Here is an 8,485-nt window from a genome sequence, read left to right on the forward strand (position 1 = left end):
ATACAGTGCTATTTATGTTTATTATGGCAATGCCCTAGATAGCTGCTTAAGAGAGAGGGGGGGGGGGGAATCAGGGATGCTTAAACCTCTTGCTTCAGTGTTTTGAACTAACACTTCCTTTACCAGAGTGTTCTTCTGAAGCCAATCTCAGAAGGATATTCGGTCCACGTGCTGAATGAGCACACATAGGTCGGGCGGCAGGCTCTGCTCTGACCCAAGGTGTTTATTTCAAGGCAGCATAAAGCTATATGCTTGGGGACTTTGGATGATATTCAACAAAATAAGTGTGAGAATAGAATAACTTCTGCCAGGGCTCCCCCCCCCCCCCCGCCCAGCTGGAGCTCACCGGAGCTCAGCTCCAGCACCTCTCAGGTGAGCACCATTGCCACTCTAAGACAACAAGGAAGAAGTTCTTTATCTAGAAAAATAGCAGTGACTTTTGCATATGCAGCAGGACGTCCCGCCCTTCCTCCCTCACTGCTCATGCCCCACACTGTTCGATTTCTGTTTGTTCTTGAGGCTGCAGCAATGGCAGAAGCTAAACCCTACTCAGGTGTGGGAGCCCCTCTGCTGTAGGCTCAGGTGGATACAGAGGTACCTCGGGTTAAGTACTTAATTCGTTCCGGAGGTCCGTTCTTAACCTGAAACTGTTCTTAACCTGAAGCACCACTTTAGCTAATGGGGCCTCGTACTGCTGCTGCACGATTTCTGTTCTCATCCTGAAGCAAAGTTCTTAACCCGAGGTACTATTTCTGGGTTAGCGGAGTCTGTAACCTGAAGTGTATGTAACCTGAGGTACCTGTGTATTTGAGTAAATATAAACCATGTATCATAAAAACACCACAGCCTCTGATGTGCCTCATTTCCAAAGGAAACATGATCCCTGGGTATGTGACTTGACCCCTGGAATTGGAATCTCACACCACTCATAGATTGGCATGGTGTGCAACCATATGTTCCAAGATTCATCAATAGATGGCTGCCCATCTTACTTGGCTCCTCTTCACAGTATTGAAGGAGAAGACTATAAGAAGAGCTCTGCTGGATCAGGCCAATGACCCACTGTGGCGATCACACACAGGGCCCCCAAACGTTTGATGGCCTATTGACCCTGTGCCACCACTGCGATTGCTTTTTCCGCTGCCACCACCCCGTATCTCACGGGGACACACGGAGTCCAGTCAGTGTTAACATAAACAAATAATCAAGTTTATTTTTAAATGCAGGAACAAGCTTATGGTTTCAGTTACTATTTCTCTTGTCAGTTTCTTATTCTTAGTTCCTAACAACTCCAAACTGATTATTCCAACTATCTATCTGACTCCACCTAACAATTCCTCTCTCTCACACACACAATACAACTCGACCAACCCACTGCCTATTCCTCCCCCTTCCTTCTTCAACTCCCAAACCTCAACCTCCTAACTCCCAAACCTCAACTCAACTCCCAAACCTCAAACTCAACTGACTTTCAAAACCAGTGGCGTAGCGTGGGTTGTCAGCACCCGGGGCAAGGCAAGTAATTTGCGCCCCCTAACCCGTGGATTTGTGCCCCCTAACCCGTGGATTTGCACCCCTAACCCTAACCCCCAGATGCTGCGCCCGGTGCAGCCGGCCCCCCCTGCACCCCCCACGCTACGCCACTGTTCAAAACCTCCCACTCTAACTTTTATTCCCCCCTTGCATTCTCACTGGCCAACCACATCACACCTATTATGTTTATTATGGCAATGCCCTAGATAGCCAGTGTGGTGTAGTGGTTAAGAGCGGTAGTCTCGTAGTCTGGGGAACCGGGTTCGCGTCTCCGTTCCTCCACATGCAGCTGCTGGGTGACCTTGGGCCAGTCACATTTCTCTGAAGTCTCTCAGCCCCACTCACCCCACAGAGTGTTTGTTGTAGGGGAGGAAGGGAAAGGAGAATGTTAGCCACTTTGAGACTCCTTAAAGGGAGTGAAAGGCGGGATATCAAATCCAAACTCTTCTTCTTCTTCTATTTTAACCCTTTCCTTATGACCCATCCTAGGAGGCAAACACCACACCCACCTAGTCCATCATCCTGTTCCCAGAGTGGGCAACCAGATGCCTGTGGGAAACCAGTGAGCAGAACGTGAGCACAGAAGCAAAACTCTCCCTCCTGTGGTTTCCAGCAACTGTCATTCAGAAGCATTGCTGCCCCCAACTGTGGAGGTAGAGCTCAGCTATCCTGACTAGTAGCCATTGACAGCCCTCTCCTCTATGAATTTTTCAAATCCTCTTTGTTTAATCAAAGTTGGTGGACATCATTGCCATCTGGGGGAGCAAGTTCCATGGTTTGACTATGCACTGTGGGAGTACAGTGGTGCCTCGCAAGACGAAATTAATCCGTTCCACAAGCCTCTTCGTCTAGCGGTTTTTTCGTTTTGCGAAGCAACCCTATTAGCGGCTTAGCGGATTAGCGCTATTAGCGGTTTAGCGGCTATTAAAGGTTTAGCGTCTATTAGCGGCTTAGCGGATTAGCGGCTAAAATGCTATTAGCGGCTATTAAAGGCTTAGCAGATTAGCGGCTAAAAGGCTATTAGCGGCTTAGCAGCTTAGAAAAAGGGGGGGAAAGCGGAAAAAAATCGGAACACTTGCAAGACGTTTTCGTCTTGCAAAGCAAGCCCATAGGGAAAATCATCTTGCGAAGCAGCTCAAAAACGGAAACCCTTTCGGACTTCCGGGTTGACGCGATCTGGAAATGGCGGATTCCCTCCGAGCTCCGGAGGGAATCGGCTCTACCGAGGATGGGTCTTTGCCGCGCCGGCGACGCGGGGACCCTTAAAAACCACAGGCGCGGAAGCCTGCGGACTGAAGACTCGGCGGGTGCCTCAAGCGCCCCCCCTGATTCGCAAAGAGCCTTTTTAAAGGCTGCGGAGGGGATACGGGGGTGGCGTGGCACTGAGAGTCGATCGCTACCTTGGTAGAGCGAAGCCGCGAGCCATGACCAGAGAGCGCTGACTTCCTTCCTTGAAAATTTGGACTGAAAGAATCACCCGTGAGTAAGACGGATTGGGACTTTAAAAAATCTACCTTAAATTGGAGACGACCGGGGGGTGTGCTAAAAGGAAGTCCGCACCCCCCCCCTCTTGCAGACGATCTAAGCAACGACACAAGAGCTAAGCTGGAGAGCCTACCCTTGGCGGGGTGAGTTAAAAAGGACATTAACTTCCAAGATTTAACAAAAGGAAATTTTGGGCTGGAGAGTGGAGTTTTTGGAAACCCTTCTTTTGTTTTAAACAACCCCCCCTCCCGAGCTCGGGAACGTCCTGCCTTTGTGCCTGTGTAAGAGCTGCGGAGTTTGACAGCTGTCAAAGCTGCCAAACAGGCGGTTTAAAGTGAGAAATTGTCATTTAAGATCCCTCCGGACTAAGACGAGTTATAATTGAGCTAAAACTGTTGGAAACAAAGTAACAATAATTAGTTAAAGGATTGTTGGTGAAAAGGCAAATAAGTAACCAGATTCCCCCTAGGGGGAATTCTGTGAAACTACAATGGATACAATGGCTGTGGAAGGAAAGTTACTAGTGGAAATCGAAAGGATGTTTCAATTGGTGGGAAACTTACAAGAGCAGAGCTTGGCCATGAATAAACAACTTGAGACTATGACCTTGGGAACAGGCAACTCTGCTCTTTGTATTGAGGACCTCAATGAGAAAGAATCCACAGCGGATTGGGAAACAATAACTACAGAGCTGGAAGAGACTAAACAACAAGAAAAAGAAGAAGTAATCCTGGGAAGTAACAACCAAAAGTTGACATCTGTGGAATACAAGCAAGGAGACGCTGGGAACATATCTACCACAAGTCTGCGAAAGACACAGAAGAAGAAGGAGGAGGTCCCAAGACAAAACGGAATACAGGATTGTAAAATAAAGAAATATGATTGGGGCCTCCGTTTGGACTTAGACTTTGAAGAGATAGACTTTGTGGAAATTCTTCAGCAGTTACGTTTGAATCTTCTTGTGGGAAGAGGATACACTTTGATGGTGAAAGAACTTTTCCCAGACCCGACGACTGACATAAAGGACTACCAACAGGACAGGCGGAGAGGGACTGAAAGAGATTTGAAAGCCTCGGACGTGAGGAACCCAGGCTGAGAATCTCGAATTTGGATTTTTATTGGGAAGGGACAAAAACCGGGGATGGGAGGGAGGGAAGAAGAGACTCTTAAAAACTCTTAAGATTTTTAGGTTTGGTTAAGATGACTCTTAATTAAGATAAAATGAAAATCGATGGAAGAGAGTTTAAGTCCAACTTACGAAAATCAATTTTTATTATAAAAAAGGTAATAAGATGAATAAGATTGTTAAGAGGAGAAACACCAATTTGCTGATATAATCTTGAAACTGGGATGCACGAGGGGAGGTGGGGGGAAGTCAGGGAACAAGGTCATGAAACGGGGATATGCTGATTTTATACATGTTTTTGTCTTTTGTTTTTTTTTTCTTTGTGTATGTTTTGTTTTTATAAAAGCAGAAAACCAAATAAAAATTTTATTTAAAAAAAAAACGGAAACCCTTTCGTCTAGCGGGTTTTCCGTCTTGCGAGGCATTCGTCTTGCGGGGCACCACTGTAAGTACTTTATTTTATCTGTGTCAGGAATTGGGCAGAGGAGGAATGGTGGAGACCGCCTCTCCAGCCTGACCCTTCCAGAGAAGAAGGAGACAGTTCAGAATTACAACAAGTGGTTGAGGGAGGTCACAGCTCAGAGGCAGATGAGGGGGAAAGCTGGGAAATAATCAGAGAGGAGGAGGAGGAGTTTTTAGAAAGCACCAGTGGAGTTTTTAGAAAGCATTCCAGACCCCACCCTCTCCCAGAACCCGGCGGGCCTTGAAAGTAGGAGAGCAAAGAGTTCAAAGGCAGAGGGCACTTTTCAGCACCTCCAGGACTTTTCCTTGTCTTGTTCGTTCCTGGCAACCTGCTCTGGGGGTTGGTTGCTCTGCTGTCCTAAATCTTCCAATGCTCAGCTTTCTTGGACGTCCATGAGTTCTGGTGTTATAAGAGAGAGAGAAAATCTATTCTCTAGCCACCTTCTCCATGCCATGGATATTGGGCAAGCTACACCCACTTAAGTCTCAGGTTCAACCCTTGCTATTTCTAGTTAGGGCCAGAATGGACTCTTGGATAGACACTTCAGTTAGCCTAGACATTAGCAGGCTAGGTGATCCAATGGTCTCACTAGGTAGAAAACAGCTTCCTATGAGTCTATGTAAACTCCAGTGTTAGTAGTGGACATCTTTGTTGTAGGACAGAACTGTCCTGTAATCCAAATAAGTAATTTATTACAGTCAATGGGGGGCGGGGGCGGGAATGTTTAGATCCCATATGAAAATTCAGAGAAATGTACATTGTTCATCTAGGAGCCAAGCTGTCATGGCATGGTATGTTCAGATGGGGGTCTGGTTCTTGGATCCTGTGCTATAGCTATGGATTGGGGCATTTTACTATTCATAGTGCCGTGTTCCAAGGAGCCAAACCAAGGCTGTTATCCGTTTAATTATTCTTTGCTCTTTGTTGCCTTCCTGCTCTATATGACTATAAATCTTTCTCCAAGGCTTAAGTGCGTCCCTGCAGACAGGGGGGAATTCTCTTGAATGTGATACAAGACAAATAATGAAATACAGTCTCGGGAAAATAAAGCGTTTAATCCGGTGTCCCGTAACTCTAATTTAAGCATTTTATCAGTAGGAGAAAATTAATCTCTCCTGTGACTCTCTAATATAGATGTAACACAGTTGCTGTGGCAGCCTGCTTGTTCAAACATTAGGGTAATCAAACTAAATTTTCATTTGATCTCAGGTGCTGTTACTTGGAGGGCTTCTAGCAGTATTCCCTACTCTCTCAGAACATGAAAAAAAGCTTATGAGTGAGGCAGGGGTGGTCTCCAGCTCCACTTTACTGGTATGAGTATAGACTTCCCCCTGATATGAGCAAATGCTACAATACCTTTCAAGTTCCTTCTGGGCACTTTGAAGTTTTCCTATTAGGCCAGTCAGTCTGGAGTGCAAGCGCAGCCTAGTCCAAGGTATTAGCATGTCAAAGCAGCAAGTTAATTTTTGACTATGAAAACTCTATTTGAAGTTTGTGTGCGCTTGCCAGCATGAGACTCTGCAGGCGTCTGAATTGCATGCTGTCATTCCAGATGTGCATTGTCTCTGTAGAAATGCAATTTCACAGTCATTAAACATTTCAAGTTCATTGAGTGCTAATTATGGCAGAAAGCATGACAGCAGAGGCTTCAAAGCCCTAGTGGACAGGAACACCTATTGATCATCCAATTGATTTGTATTACCTAGATATTGAGCTGTCTTGTTCCCTGCTGTTATATAATCTCTCTGGATTTTTCTTGTCACTAACCCATAATAATAAATCTACCTGGTTTTTATTGGATGATCCTTAAGTCCTGTGTGTGTGTGTGTGTGTGTGTGTGTGTGTGTGTGTGTGTGTGTAGGTATATAAAACAGGGCTACTCACTCCTGCAGTCCTGGGGCAAATCTAACCTAGTAAATCACAAGGGGCTATATGTCACATTATACTGTATTTTATATTTTGCAAAGTTTTTTGCAGATAAAATCGCTCAGATTCGGGAAGAAGTAGACTCCACCGTGGGAGCAGGGCCGGGGCGGGAGAGTGCAAGAGTTCTGTCTGGTCAAGTTGAGTGGGATCAATTCCAATCTGTTACCTCCGAGGATGTGGACAGGCTGCTTGGACGAGTGAAACCAACCACCTGTCTCCTGGATCCTTGCCCATCCTGGCTAATAAAAGCAAGCCGGGAAGGACTGGGCAATGGGCTTCGTGGGGTGGTGAATGCTTCCCTCCGTGAGGGAGCCTTCCCAGACCCGCTGAAAGAGGCGGTTATTAAACCGCTTCTTAAAAAACCATCTTTAGATGCGGCCACGATGGCCAACTATCGCCCAGTCTCAAATCTTCCATTCCTGGGCAAGGTGATTGAGCGAGCAGTTGCCGAACAACTCCAGGCATGCCTGGAAGAAGCGGACCATTTGGATCCCTTCCAGTCGGGATTCAGGCCTCATCATGGGACTGAAACTGCCTTGGTCGCACTGGTTGATGATCTCCGGCGGGCTAGGGACAAAGGTGAGAGCTGTTTCCTAGTTCTGCTGGATCTCTCAGCGGCGTTCGATACCATCGACCATAGCATCCTTCTGGACCGTCTTGAGGGGCTGGGAGCTGGGGGCACTGTTATACAGTGGTTCCGCTCCTTCCTCCTGGGCCGTGTTCAGAAAGTGGTGGTGGGGGATGAGTGTTCAGACCCCTGGGCTCTCACTTGTGGGGTGCCTCAGGGTTCTGTCCTCTCCCCCATGCTTTTCAACATCTACATGCGGCCGCTGGGAGAGATCATCAGGAGGTTTGGGCTGGGTGTTCATCAGTATGTGGATGATACCCAGCTCTACCTCTCTTTTAAATCAGAACCAGTGAAGGCGGTGAAGGTCCTGTGTGAGTGTCTGGAGGCGGTTGGAGGATGGATGGCGGCTAACAGATTGAGGTTGAATCCTGACAAGACAGAAGTACTGTTTTTGGGGGACAGAAGGCGGGCAGGTGTGGAGGATTCCCTGGTCCTGAATGGGGTAACTGTGCCCCTGAAGGACCAGGTGCGCAGCCTGGGAGTCATTTTGGACTCACAGCTGTCCATGGAGGCACAGGTCAAATCTGTGTCCAGGGCAGCTGTTTACCAGCTCCATCTGGTACGTAGGCTGAGACCCTATCTGCCTGCGGACTGTCTCGCCAGAGTGGTGCATGCTCTGGTTATCTCCCGCTTGGACTACTGCAATGCACTCTACGTGGGGCTACCTTTGAAGGTGACTCGGAAACTACAACTAATCCAGAATGCGGCAGCTAGACTGGTGACTGGGAGCGGCCGCCGAGACCATATAACACCGGTCTTGAAAGACCTGCATTGGCTCCCAGTACGTTTCCGAGCACAATTCAAAGTGTTGGTGCTGACCTTTAAAGCCCTAAACGGCCTCGGTCCAGTATACCTGAAGGAGCGTCTCCACCCCCATCATTCTGCCCGGACGCTGAGGTCCAGCGCCGAGGGCCTTCTGGCGGTTCCCTCATTGCGAGAAGCAAAGCTACAGGGAACCAGGCAGAGGGCCTTCTCGGTAGTGGCGCCCGCCCTGTGGAACACCCTTCCAGCAGATGTCAAGGCGATAAACAACTACCTGACATTCAGGAGACATCTTAAGGCAGCCCTGTTCAGGGAAGTTTTTAATGTGTGATATTTTATTGTATTTTTGGTTTTTATGGAAGCCGCCCAGAGTGGCTGGGGAGGCCCAGCCAGATGGGCGGGGTATAAATAATAAATTATTATTATTATTATTATTATTATTATTATATCTCTCCACCAGTAGGGTAATACTGCAATGCAGTGTACTTGCATCTTGTGTGGCTGCCATGAAAATGGATGCAAGAGTTGGTGTCTTTAAACATGAAACACAGAATTGCATCCT

The 8,485-nt window shown here is 47.4% G+C and overlaps 1 long non-coding RNA gene across 1 annotated transcript in view; it reads right to left on the minus strand.

Annotated features, from left to right (window-relative positions):
- The window catches only part of LOC310692424, a 67,725-nt gene extending 59,562 nt beyond the window's left edge, over positions 1–8,163 (minus strand). Inside the window, exon 1 of the long non-coding RNA XR_014518800.1 lies at positions 7,928–8,163. This is a non-coding gene — a long non-coding RNA (uncharacterized lncRNA). The remainder of the gene's footprint in view (positions 1–7,927) is intronic.
- Positions 8,164–8,485: the final 322 nt, after the last annotated feature.

This window comes from Podarcis liolepis, assembly GCF_965112155.1.
Source record: "Podarcis liolepis genome assembly, chromosome: 13".
Lineage (NCBI taxonomy): Eukaryota > Metazoa > Chordata > Lepidosauria > Squamata > Lacertidae > Podarcis > Podarcis liolepis.